The 15,088-nt window shown below is 34.0% G+C and overlaps 1 pseudogene; it reads right to left on the bottom strand.

The window, feature by feature from the left end:
- Positions 3,555-6,910, bottom strand: LOC107616063 (annotated as a pseudogene).

Raw genomic sequence — 15,088 nt, 5'->3', positions numbered from 1 at the left:
AATTAATGATGACAAACATTATTTTTGGGCAAAATAAATAATTAGAGTTAAGTGTTAATAAGTATATGCTGCTAATTATTTATTTCATATTGCAGGCCAAATTCATTTTTAAGCAGCCCAATGGTATAATAAAAATTTAGCAAGGCTGATGGGTAAATAATCAAGCTCAGCCCAAAAGAAACAAAGCCAAAGGATCTGATGGGCCAACCGGGTTGCTTTATGGAAATTCAATCCAAACCCGTATCCATCTCACAAGGCTTCTTTTGTAAGATTGAAGTCTTCTCCCTCTTGAAGTGCAACATTCTTCTACTTTCTGACCAAGTCAAATCAACTTCACAAAAAGTAAGAAAGAGAAGAAAAGCTTCCTCCATAAGCCAGTAACCAAAGAAGCAAGAAAGAGAAAATCTAAGCTTGAAGCACAGAAGCTAAAGCAGAAAATCTAATCCAAATCAAGCTTAGGTTAAAGGTAATCCATCTCATCTTGCATGCATCAGATCTTCATCCCTTCTTTCCAACTCTCTGCACTATCCGAAAATGGCATTCAAGGTAAAGTTGATCTCTGTTCTTCACTACTACAAATCCACGGTCACAAGAGATTCTTGGGGACCAAGTTGCATCTCTATGGTTCAGATTTGGTTGACCATTGGAAGACAATTTCGGTTACTCCTTCATGGCTTTCGGTCAAGTTGGAAAAGTCAGAAGCAAAGGTTCTACTTTGATGTTTGAGAAGAAAAAGTGAGCTTGTGGGTTGGTGAAGCTCAAGGCTCAAGGTGTTGACCTTGGAAGAAGAACTCAGCCACATGCAAAGAGATAAAAGAAGCTTGCTGTTCATTCAGAAAGCAAGGAGAGAAAACCAGAGTGTAAGAATAGTGTTCTGTTAAGAAGTTCCTCTACTTGGATAATGCTTTCTTTCAAAGAAGCATTCGGCCAATACTGAAGAACTCAAGCTGAGATTTGTGAATCTGGTTTTGCACATAGCAAAGAGGCTGCTGATGAAGTCAATCTCCTTCATGTTTTACTGATTGTAATGTACTTTTCTAAGCTTATCTTTCTGTAATTTCTTGAGAGAAAAGACACTGTGAGAAAGCTTGAGAAAAAGCCATGAGTTGAAAAAGTCTGAGAGATACACTTAAGAGAAAAGCCTAGAGTTGTTTTCTGATTTCTTTAGGTATGATTGTGTCTTGTATCTTGTACCTGTAAGGTATCCCTTTCTTAGTTGGGTTAGCACTAAGAGGTATAGTTAGGTATTAGCATACCCAATGTCAAGTTAGGTTAGAACTTGAGTGTGAAAGGATTGGGTCAATCCTGTGTTATTGGTGTATGTAATACTGTTAACTATAGTAAAATTCTTCCATAGTTGTGGAGGAGACTGGATGTAGGTTGCATAGCACAAGGCAACCGAACCAGGATACATGCTGGTGTTAGCTTTTCTCTTCTCTGCTGTGTTCTGTTTTCTGATATTCATGAGACAAAAATAAATTGTCTCATAAATTTCCGCTGCTGAGTTCAAACAGAATCAGAATTGCAAATTTGTTTTAAAAGGGTAATAACAGCAACCAAAAGGAAGGCATAGATTCAACCCCCCTTCCAAATAACAAAGACCGGTAAAAAGATTTAACTATACAAGATGGATGGCCTCAGAGGTAGTGACAATTTAAGATTTCATCAGATACATATATCTGATAATACGTGCAATAGAATACATCATTGGCCAAACCACTAGTAAGGTGTCTGCATTAAGCAAAGGCCAAGTATAATTTGAAAATTGATTTAAAAGTTAAAACGATGGGTTCTTCAATAGAGTAAAAACAATAACATACATATGTTGAAAAACAAAATAGATTTTAACATCAGGTTCATTGACAAATGAAAAATCAGCAGAAAATTAACACATTAGGGAACAAAATAAATAAACACACATTGCCATAACCATATTCATAAGAAAATGAGTGATACACTGATAGCTACAAAGGATGCGATATAAAATCAAAATGCTTAATCCCTAAATGAAACAAATGGCTAATACGAAAAATATAATAACAGATTGTAGATTTTATATGAACGCATCAAAGAGATTCCCATTTTAGACTAAGTCATCACTCTCCTTCGAGTGCTGATGTCCCTGTCTATTTGTCATCATTTGCGAATAGAAAGAAATACTGCATTTGCAAGCTTAAACATGGATTTTTCACACACAATACCTCAAAGAAATAATTATAATTCAAGTAGAGAAATAATAAATGGAAAAAAAGAAAAAAACTTGAACTTCAATTCTTCACACAAGTAGAATGCCAGTTTCAATTTTTAAAAATCCAATAACGCAGAATATGCATTGCTAAATAGATTAAAAAAAATAGAGCTTCCACTTTCCGAAGGTGTGAAAAAAAGGGGGAAAAACAAAATAGTGAAAGAAAAAGCGGGTGCCTCAGATCAAAATTGATATCATGGAATTAAATCTCGAAGTATATTAGGAATAATGTATTGTGGTTCAGATCTGAACACTTACGAATCAGTGAAGCTGATACACTGGTGTAGATTCACTGTATTTGCCTTTAACCAACCCAATCTCGTTTCTCTGAACAAATGACAGAGTTCAAAAAATGACCAACCACTCAAATTCAGAAGCACTTTTAACAGTGACAATCAAGAACTAAAACCAAATCAAATGAATTACCAAAAGCAAAGTAAGAAAAACAAACATTACTTGAAAATGCACACACACAAACATAGAGAGACAGAGACACATTATTACCAAATGGAGACATTTCAATGACACAAAAGCATTGACCCGTGAAGTGAGAAATCATGGGAGACACCCATTTCAGAAAAACAGAAACTTCAAACAAACTTGCACTATCATACAAAACTGTAACAAATATCACCAGAACATACAAATATACCAGAACATGCACACCAAAATACATTTTAAAACTGGAAAACTAGATTCCACAGATCCTGTAGCTGAAAATTAAATTGCCACCAAAACAACTTTATATTGTTACTAGTATGTAAAATTCATCAAGACAACAGGATAAAGAAGCAGAGCAATAGTAATGCAAGCTTAGTAGTGCATTGTAGCATGGCTCATGAAGTACACAGCACGAAAAGCCAAATTAAGACAAGATTAAGCATGTAAAAATATGTTTTTGTCAGATTCAAGCCAAATTAAGCATGTAAAAATATGTCAAAAGCTTAAACTCTTTATTAAGGCAAATCATCAAACATGTTGTTTGCATGCAACATAATCACAAAGAGCGTATACAAAATCAAGCAAAATAAAAAATAGCTAATCAAATTAGCAGTCTATTGCAGGAAATTAGTGTAATATGATGTAGAAAGCATAAAAAGAACCCAAACCTTAATGAGAGATTCAAAGAGAATTCGCAGAAATAAGCAATGCGAACATGAACTTGAAGAAGAGAAGGAAACCAGTCTTCTGTTTAGGGTAACGGTGGCGCCGGTGTAGCTCCGATGGTGGTGGCGTTGGTGAAGCCTCCACTGATTTGGAAAAAAACTCAAACCTTAATATAAGATTCAAAGAAAATTCATAGAGAAAAACAGTGCGAACATGAATAGGAGAAGAGAAGGAGACGAATCTTCTGTTTAGAGTGACGGCGGTGCCGGTGCCGGTGCCGGTGCCAGCTCCGGTGCTGGTGGCGTTGGTGAAGCTCACAAATTTGGGGAAAAAACTGCTCTGCTAGGGTTTAGTTCTCCAGAGAAAAATGAAGAAGAAGTGAAATATAGTATTAAATAATAAGGGTAATTTAGTCTTTTTGTTTCATTATTTACATTCCATTTCCATTGGAATGAAAGATAACCATGGGGGAGATGGGAATTGAATGAGTGGTAATTCAATTCCAAAGAATAAAAGTTACCTTGAAATGTTTTTTTCAACTTTGAACCAAAAATTTCATATTCCCATCTTAAAATTCCTGGAAATGTTGCATAATTCCCCCAACCACACACACCCTGAGATTCTTCTTCAATCAACCATCTCAATATTCTGCAAAAAAAGAATCAATTGACTTATTCATAGTCCACAATTACATTGATTAAAGTCAAACCACCCAAAAACTAATATCATCACATTATTGATTGATACAGTCCACATTTTTTAGATTATCATATTAGCAACTAATCTTTACCATTTTAAATTATGGTACAAACAATAATAGAGCATAACATGGATAAGATCATAACTAATTAAAGAATGATCTTTAAAAATACAGCCCCATCAAGTTAAAAATGTGTATAAATTTACCTCTCCTTGATATAGTTGGAATTTGAGAAGTAGATAGCAGAGTCAATCCTGATAATGAGCATGCCAGCAATCTGTGCTGCTTTGGGGTATTGCTGGATGTTCCTATAAACAGTAGTCCCCGGAAGCTTACCAAGAACTGCAGTTCTTGGCCTTGTCACTTGTAAAAGTATCTTGGCAAATGAAATTGCCACCTTCATAAACAAAATGAGATTAGCTTAAAACACTACTGAGATGAGATGCAAGAAAGCCATAAATGGTTATCTGTTGAATAGATTAGTATCTGCGTTGTACCACAATTAGAAGGCCAATCTCAACACTCTTGAAGATGACACGAAGAATGCTCCCATGCAAGCAACAAAATCGAATTTGTCAATCTTCCAGAGCATAAACATTGCTTCAATGTTCACCAGGTTTACAACAGTAGTTATTATAATAGAAGCAAGAACTGCATTTGGAGTGTACTTAAACAGTGGTGTGATGACCAACAGAGTTAGTAACACAACAATGGACATCACAATGTTTGATACAGCAGTTTGACAACCAACCATGAAGTTCACTGCTGATTGAGAAAAAGATCCTGTTGTCACATAACATGATGTCAAAGAACCAACAATGTTCATTGTTCCCATTGCCACCATTTCTTTGTTACCATCCAGTGAATAATCTTTCATTGTAGCAAATGTTCTCCCAATTGCTACAGCTTCCTGAAGTAGTTTAAAGAATTCGGCATAAGTGCCTAGAAGATTTTATTGCGTTCTCTAGAAACATCTTATGCTAAATATAAAAAATGTTATGTGGATTGAGGAATCAGCTTCAGAATTTTCTTACTGTAAGTGCAACCATGCCAGATATAATACCAACTCTAACACCAGCGCCTAGATATTTTCCACTGAAAAAGATTTCGTTAGCTGATGATGGATTCACACCACTCTTGATATGCTTCACCTAATGAAGTATCATATAAATACTTTGATTAAATTTTGTTTTCAACTTTAGAGGAAGTATATTCAATCAAGATTATCATCATGGTACTTACAATTGATACGCCTTTTTCGTCTGCTCTGGTAATGTACACAAAGAATGTAGACACTACAACAGAGATCATAGGAGAAATTGCAGATACCCAAAAGAGTTTCTTGTTTCTTTTAGCCTGTTATCACAATATAACAGTTATTCAAGTTGTAAAAAGGAATAAACTATGTGCTAAGAACTGTTGTATATTTTTAATATTTGTAAAAAGTAACTTTTAGCTGCTAGTGCATTTTTATTATGGTCCCCATGACCTATTAGACATGCTATTTATGTAATACTTTTCTTTAAAAATGATTATTATAACTTTGATCAAAGTGACAATCATTTTGTATTTGACATAGTAAATTAGAGGAGGGGAGGGAAAATATTAGGATTCTTACAATATACTTGGTTATAAGAAGGAAGATTAAGAACGATAGTCCAATGAGTATAGTCTGCCAATTCCACTGTAAGCAGAAATTAAGAAAACAATTATTATTTATGAGCTTGTTCATCATCTAAATGTACTGAAACATATATAAATATAAAGCAAGATGAAAAGATTTACCCCATGGTGCACATTACTCCAAACCGAATGCATTACAGAAACAATATCAGTTTTTGTGGTGAAGTCCTTGATGCCAAGCAGACCTTTAAGCTGTTGCAGTGCAATAGTAATGGCAGCTCCAGCCATGAAGCCCACAATGGCAGCATGAGATAGGAAATCTATCAAGAAACCAAGCCTACAATAACCATTCATGAATGCACAATACTTTAGGCAAAGCCTATATGAATGAATGAAAATAATGAAGCTTTTGCATAGTAGTGTATGTACCTGCAAACTCCAAGTACCAATTGAGTGACTCCTGCAAAGAAGGTAGCGGTGAATGCAAGGCGCAGGTAGTCATGGCTTTTGGTGTCACTAATCTCACTAGAAAGCAAACTCCCAAGCAAGAGGGACACCACAGCTACAGGTCCTATCGCAATATCTCTTGAGGTTCCCGTGAAAGCATACACAAGAGGTGCCACAAAACTTGCGTCTGCAAAAAAGGTAATATTAATTAGCAGAAGAAATTAATTACTTAGAAATAAGAACTTATCAATTATCATCATGATACTCACATAATCCATACCAAGGATCCAAATATGCAAGCTTCGCATATGCAAAGTCCTGTTATAAACAACAAAGTGGTCACTGACTACATGTTAAAAAATTATGTATTTACACAAGTATACCTAAATACATTAGTTTTCTGGTGACTACTCGCATAAAATTAACTTCACGTGAAAATGATAGTTGAGATCATCTTCGTGTACGTACCTGAGGAATGCAAAGACTTGCAATGGTGAGTCCGGCAACCAAATCGCCTCTGAATTTCTTGAGGGGAAGAGAGATTGGAGAGCGAGAACGAACTTTCTAGATCCAGATTGGTCCTTGAACTTGCCAAAGGGCCTGTCAGGGAAGAAAGTCTCCATGAGAGAATGCTTGATCTCTTGGAAGAGTGACTGCTTAGGAGGAGTTCCAACTCTGTGCATATATGGCAGATCAGTAACAAAATTATCATCTCCTCCTCCATGTCTACGTGAAGAAGAATCACTTCTTGTTTCTGCTATAACTTCTGCCGTACGCTGACTCATTGAATATTAATCCCCACACAACACGCTTATTAATACTAATTACAATAATAGCCTGCAAAAAATAATTCAAACTGCAATTATTAGCATGCAGAAAAAGAGAAAAAAATGCGTGCATAGTAGTAGTGCAACGCCCTATTTTAGAGTCAACAGCTCCAAAACTTAATTAAGCAAATGATAATTCATATGTTATCTAATTAATGTGACGTTTATTAGCTTAATTAAGTTAAATTCTTGGAAGGGAAAAAGAGTATATATGGAATGTACCAAATGGTGTTGTGTGAATGGAGAAGCCAAGTTTATGGCTTATATATAGAGTCAGAACTCAGAAAGTAGAAGAAGGTGTTGATGATGGAGACTATCAACACTCTTGAATGTGAATGTGAATGTGATGTTAGGCAAATTGCTCATGAAGTCAACCATAACCTTGTTCATATAAATTTATAACATCAGTTTATGTCTTAATTTAGAGGATGGAGGCAAGAGATTTTTTCTATACTTAAATCAGTTAAATAAAAATAGTATTTTTTCCGTTTTAAAATACCTGTAATTTTGACCCTTTTTTCTTTAATTTTAATACATTAAAAATTTAATGTATTTAGATACAAAATAAGTTTAGATACATTCAATTTTTAGTGTACGCAAAAAATTATAAAAATAAAAGTTATTTTAAAACAGAATGAATATTCATTTTTTTAAAAATATTTTTTAGATAAATATAAACCATTATTATTTTAGAAGAGTTTAATTTTGATGTACTGACAGTATAAAGTATTTCACACAGTCTTGCAATTATATCAATTTTTTAGATAATCATTTACGCGGTCAATGTGAAAAGTAGTTATTTTTACTGATGTGACATTATATAATTAGATGTATGTGTAAAATTACTTTACACTATAAGTATATCAAAATTAAATTTATTTAAAATATCTTTATTATTCAAATTTAAATCGCCTAAGCAACTCTGTATTTTAGTTTTAAATTCTTTATTCCTCTCTGTATATTCATATATAAATATTTTTGAGCAGAAATTTATAATCAAGATCAAACTGTCAATTAATTATTCTTTTTTTTAAAGTAGTTTTTATTTTGCATTTATCCGTAATTAATAAATATACTAACCACAGTTTAATACAAAAGAATATACTTGAAACAGATTATTTTTTTTATTAAAAGTTTAGAAGATTATTATGAATGGAGAAAGTACCAGTAACAAGAAAATACCAGCTAAAGAGAATTTTGGTTATGATATCATAAAACTAATCAATCAACTTTGATCTTTATACCAGCTAAAGATTTTGCATACAATAAGTGGGATTTGTCTTTAGTAAGCTCAAGTGTTTTGAGCATTTGTGATGTGCACAATATATAAATTATAAATATGACTCTTAAAGGAGTTTAATAATAATTATTAATTTTTTATATTCACTCAAATGTTTTTAAAATTCATTTTGAGCCACCCTAATTTCTTTACCCCAAACTCACTGCACTCTCCTTTCTATACACAGAACCACTACCACCACCACCACTACTCTTCTCTGGATCTGTGCCGTAGCCGTCCAGCCCAGCAATTGCTGCCGTTCTCAGTCCCTCTCCCAGCGTCGTTCTTAGCCTCTCTCTCCGCGTCGTTCATTCTCGGTATCTCTCTTCACGTCGTTCGTTCTCAAACTCGGAGTGCCGTCGTTCTCTCTGCCGTCGTCGTGCACCCGCATCGTTCTCCCTCCTCAGCGGCATCGTCCTTAGCAAGTAGCGGCGACGTAGGTCTCAGTTCCAATGGATCCTCAACCTCATGCATAAATTTGCTTCATTGATTTAATTCAATTTTTTTGTTCCATTTATCTTATTGTTCAATTTTTTTGTATGAATTTGCTTCATTGATTTCATTCAATTGTTGTTTTCTGGTTATATGTTTGATTGAATTTTTCTTGTTCTGTTTATAAGGGTTATAAAATTTTGGAATTTGTTTTTATAAATCTGATTTCAATTTCTGTGTTTATGATTCTATTTGTGATGTTCTAATTTTATTTTTGATTTGTTAATGCAGCTTGATTTTTTATTTTTTTTAGTGCATTTATGGTTCTACATATTTTGTAGAATATCCACATACATGATACATCCATTTGGTTGCATATTGATGCAGATTCGCTCCGCATTTCTAATCTGGGATGGACTCATTTGACCTGGGTGGTTACTGCTAGTGCCAAGATACATGAAGTGTGTTGGAGTTGCTAGATTATATATTCAATAAATTTTAGTTTCTAAAATGTATCACTTTTTGCAATCAAACTTAGTCTGTGGTATTTTGTATTTCTAGTTATCAGAATAATGTAATGCAATGATGTACTTCTTCATATATCATTCTAAATTGTTTTCAGAATAATATATTCCTCTTTAAATATCTTTATAAATATACTTTGATAAAGAGTTTTAATATAATCCAATCTTATTTTAACCAGAATTAGCTATTAACAAGGTTGCTCACTCGTCTGAATTAACCAAACTGTAATTTTGGAAGCGAACATGATCTTCAATGACAATAGAATAAAACCATTCATGGATCCTATTACACCAAACATAAGTTGAGTTGGAAAGTAAAAACTATGCCAAAAATTGGCAAGATCATTTCAAATTGAAAGCATTACAACAAATTTCTTGCATATAGCCTAGTGAGGTATCATCAGTTATTGGAAGTAGGGTTTGATTTTAAGCCACCACTTATGAAGTTATTGGAGTATGGCAACATAGACCTCTGTTCCACTCTTTTGGTACATTACATCCATTTACATTACCATTGTTTTCAGGGATGAGCATAATGCCGATCCAGTTGCTGCTGTAGAAGTTCCAGCTAAATATTGCAAATAGGCTGTGGTAACTTTGGGCAATAATGGATGCATTGCTAAACATGGCAAGGAGGTGCGTAAATCAGCAAAATTCACCATGTATAGGAGCATGGGACTAGTTATTTGCCAAAAATGTTTTTACTGTGTCATAATGAATGCATATTAGGCACATTATTATGATCTAAATTGGAAAACCGTTAAGATAGAGTTTAGGTTTTCTTGGTAGTTTACATTTGTGACACTCGATCATAATGTGAACTAGCTTAAAGCTCATGTGATTAATGATCTAATATCTATTTGCTATCATGAACTATGTTTCTCTTTCCATGTTAGGTGGTACGTGTCCCAGCCATAGGGGAAGCAAAAGCTATAGATGTTACTGGAGTAGGAGACCTTTTTGCTAGTGGATTTTGTATGAAATGGTCCCTTGAAGAATGTTGCAAAATAGATGCATGTAGTGGCGGATCTGTTACCCGCTCTCTTGGTGGTGAGGTGACATTAGAGAATCGGCAATGACTATACAAGCAGATGCAGATAAGAGATCTTCACATATAAAAAGTTCCAGGAACAAGATGGAAAAGTTCCAAGAAAATGATGCCAAATTGGATTCCTGCTATTTACTACAAAACATCCAGAATAAAAATCAAAACATTTTTTTTAAATTATAGATCAAGTTTACAGAAATTATTGACATAACTGATAACATACATATCATAATCAGATCCTAGAACTAGAATGCTATAAACTTCAATTGCATTTGTATAAATATTAGATACCAACATCAAAATCCAAAATAATGGTCAAGCTTCTTTTCTTCTATTTATTTGTTTGACTTTCTTAATAACCTTTTCTACTGAAGCAAAGAAACAACAAAAACGACCTCCATAGTTAAACACGAACCACCATCAAAATCAGAACTAACCCATGGGTATTCAATAATCAATTAGATATAAATCTAATCACCAAGGCTACGTTTGTTTTTGTAACCAGGACATGACATGACACTGAGACAGAGACATTGAGACAGAGACACTAAAAATTACTCTTTGTGTATTGTGTTTGGATACAATGGACAAGATACTGATGTAATGTCTAGTATTCTGTTTGGATACATATAAACAAGACTAAAATATAATGTAAAATTACTAAAATAGGCCCATCTAATTTTAATTTTCATACCCACCTCTCACCGTCTCTGTCTCCGTGTTGCACTCCTTGGCTGCTACCCTAACTCTTCCTCTTCTCCAGGAACGGTGGAGGAGTGAATGTTGTTCCACCTGCACGACGTTGCCTGTTTTTTACGCCGCTTCTAACTCGTTTTCTGTTTCTCCCAACTCAATCTCTCTTCTTTCTCTTCTTGGCTGTTGTTCTGGACCTTCTCTTTGTAAGTTCTATCTTACTTGATTTTTATTAGTTTCCAAACCCTTGATTTTCATTAGTTCCAAACCCTTGATTTAAAAAAAAAAAAAGAAAAAAAGATAAGTAAATTGATGTTTTTCCCTTGACCTTGAACAAAACATGTCAGGGGAAAGTTTATTTGGGAAAGGAATAATTCCTGGGCCGCCGTTAACGACACCTTCTTCCTCACCAATGTCAATTTTTCACTATATTCATTTTGATTGTTGTTTTTGCTTCTTCAATTGTCGTTTTGTGTTTATTGTTTCTTTCAGGATGCGTTCGAGAGGCACCGCGTGGTCTTCACTGTTGGGACTTCCATTGCCTCCGTTGCCACTGCTTGGATTGGTGTCTTCATTTCTCAGTGCTTTCCATTCATATCATCTGATTTGATTATTTGATTGGGTTCATTGATTGTAAGATTGGTTGATTTCTTGTTTCAGGGTATTCATTGCGCCATTTCCATGATGAAAAGGTTGAACAAAGGCTTGAATCAATTGAAAAAGCTGTGAGTCTTTCTGTATCTCGTTTTTTTTTTCTTCTTAATTCTAATTGTAATTCTAATGGATATGTCTATTTCATATGTTTCTGTGTGGCAGATGAAACACAAGCATAATCTGGAACATTCCGAAATCAAAGACATTGTTGGTCCTGGAGGTCTCAGTGTTCCTACTTGTGCCGCCACTGCTGCAACCACCTTGTTCATTGGGATTGTTCCTTCTTTCTAGCACTTAATACATGTGATCATGCTTTCTGTGGCGATTCTCCAATGTAGCTATTTAAGTCTTGTCAATTTGAATGCACAATAGTCCTTTTTAGTTTTTAATGATATGGTTATTCATTGAAGAACAAATGCACAATGGTGCTGTTGGGTATTGTAAGGTTAATTTGTAAGCTGAACTATCATTGCTGTTAAGATTTCAAATGTATTGAAATTTAAAGGATTTGTAGTTTACAAACTTCCTATTTGAATTGCTATTGCTATTGCTTAGTCAAAACTGTGCTTGATACTGAAGATGCTACAGCTAGGAGTATTGCTTTGAATAAGCCAGCCTTTTAGAAAAAAAAAACAGAATAGCAATACAAATATGACAAACCACAGTCGAAATTTCGTACCATTATTTAATATTTATTCATATTCCTCATCCTTCATGAGATAGTTGCTTAAGATACTTATTTTGTTGTTTTCATTATTACATTTATAATACATTCTTTTTTTTCCTATGTTGAGCAATGCTGCAAATTAAAGAAAAAGGTTTGTTTCGTCAAATTTTATGTTATGGATAACACAAATCATTTCTTCTTGGTTCAAATTTATTATGGAAGAAATAAGCATACTCCTTATGATATAGGTATTTGGCAAGTGCGTCTCAGTTTTCCCTTCAGGATAATTATCATTCATGGTTCCAACACACTTTAAAAAAATATTTAGTGGTTATGCCAAATGATCAAAATCTAAAAAGTTTCAGTACAAATTTCTCTATCATGGAAGTATTCACAGTTTTTTTTTTTTTTAACTTTCTTGTTTAATTTAGTCAAAATGTGAAAGAAGAAAGTATCCTTGCCTTGCTTTGGAAGCATGGATTAGTATTCTCTTTAGTGGGACAAAAAAGCAGCTAATAAAAACTCAATCTGCAATAACAAATCAATCTGCACTAATAAAAACTCAATAACAAATCAATCTGCACTAATAAAAACTCAATGCAATAACAAATCAATCTCTGTTTGCATCAACACTTCTAGACTATAAACTCAATGCAAAAAAGAATACAAAATCCTAAATTCTGCACTAACATAAAGTCAAATTCTGTATTAAAAAACTGCAATAATAAAAACTCAATGCAATAACAAATCAATCTCTCTCTGCATCAACATTCTACACTATAAACTCAATGCAAAATTGAAACAAAATCCTAAATTCTGCACTAACATAAAGTCAAATTCTGCATTAAAAATCTGCACTAATAAAAACTCATTACAAAATTCAAATTAGAACCACATAACTAATAAATGTATCACATGTCACATCCTAACACACAAATTAAACATAAAACATAATACTAATTTCAGTCATTTGTTTATTGAGAAGAGATTAACTCTAACTCTGACTATACAATATAGCTCTGGCAAATCCAGCTTTCTGAGTATGTCCTAGTGACCAAAAGGTTTTCTCCAGTTGAGGATTTGTGGAGAACTTAAGTGCAATCGAAATAATTTCATCATCTGTGAAGCCAAGCTTGCTAAGCATGTCACCAACCTTTTTTTTCTTCATGAGTGTTCATCATAGCCTAAGCAAATGCATCCAAACGTTTTCCATGTTGATCAAACACATATTTTAGGGTCTCAGTTAGTTCCTTCATCATGTTAGTGTCCTTCGTCGCCTTAGATGAATGTGGCTTCTTTCCTTGTTTCCTCTCAGAGGATGAAGCCACAGAGTTAGATTGTTGGGGAAGAGATTCACTGAAATCCTGAGTTGAGTTGAACATAAAAAATTCTTCGTCATCCATTTCTTCATCTCCATCTTTTTGGACTTCTTCTTCAGCGTCATTGCCACTTACATCATCCACTCCACTTGCTCTTTCTTCGCAAAATATTTTCTCCAAACGAGGATACAGAGAAAAGGGCTTTCGTGGAGTATACAACCTTTGTCCTTGTTTCTAGGAAAAGGAATTACAAAAATATCATAAAAGGACAAAAATACATGTTGCACAAAATATAAATAATTTAGTAAATTCAAACTAGTAAACCAACCTTCAAATATGCAGCTAGGATCTCTTTGTTATCCACAACCACACATTGCTTCACATCATCCCATCCAAAACCGCTATAGGCTGCCATGTCAGCTGCAAATTGATACTTCTCTTTTAGCCTTTTAACTTTATTCTTGCAATAGCTTATTACCACCTGGAAATTTCTCATTCATTTTTGTCGTAAGCTTTTCAAAAGAACCAGGTCTAAACTGACCCGCATCAGCTCTTCTTCCTTCAATGACAAGCTCCTCCATAAAACCGACAAATGCTTCTGTCTCTTCGTCAGTCCAGACATGTCTGTCCATTTGTCCCTATAATCTAGATTAACTCAATCAAAATTCAAGTAAACATTTAAGATATACATAATGTATTCAATGTAATAACTCATAAAATATAATACATTTAATAAAGTGCTACATGTAGTTCACATAATTAAAGTTTTACAATTAGCTCTTACAACAAATGTCCAACCAAACAAATTGAAAGATTCTAATAAAACACACATGTAACAAATAAATTAACTAATTGATTCGGGAATTCATCCAATCATTGTACATTTCGTTTGCTAAATTGTCTCGCCAAGCAGTCCAATCGTTGCTGCCCTCTATGCTCTCAATCATGTCATCATCGCCATCTTCGTTACCACCATGATCATCTCCAATAAGCACTTGCTCCTCTTCAAGAAGTGTGTCCTCTTCAGGGTCAAATTCCATATTAAGCCGAATAAAGTTTTGCAGTAGACAACAAGCAATAATTATTTTATTTTGTGTCTTAATTTTGTAGAAACAAGGACTCCTCAAAATTGCCCATCTCTTCTTCAATAAACCAAAACAGCGCTCAATAATGTTTCTAGTCGAAGAGTGCTTCTTGTTAAAATATTCTCGAAAATTCCTAGGAGCATTTCTACCATGAGCCCATTCTTGAACGTGGTATCGAGTATGCATATATGGTGCTAGAAATCCCTTGCAGTTAGTATAACCTGCATCTACTAAATAATAATTCCCTATAAATCGAAAGAGATACATTATGAGGACTATGGAATCTGAATGAGCTAAAAACATTGAAATGTTTATGTTACCTAAAAATTAATACTTACATACCAATTGGTATCTTGAGGTTATTACGACGTGAAATGGCATCTCTAAGGATTCTTGAATCCGAAGCGGATCCTTCCCATCCACTAAGTACGTACA

The sequence above is a fragment of the Arachis ipaensis genome, chromosome B09, assembly GCF_000816755.2.
Source record: "Arachis ipaensis cultivar K30076 chromosome B09, Araip1.1, whole genome shotgun sequence".
NCBI classification, from domain to species: Eukaryota; Viridiplantae; Streptophyta; class Magnoliopsida; order Fabales; family Fabaceae; genus Arachis; species Arachis ipaensis.
The sequence above is the reverse complement of the archived record's forward strand: the minus strand, read 5'-3'. Positions and strand labels throughout refer to the sequence as shown.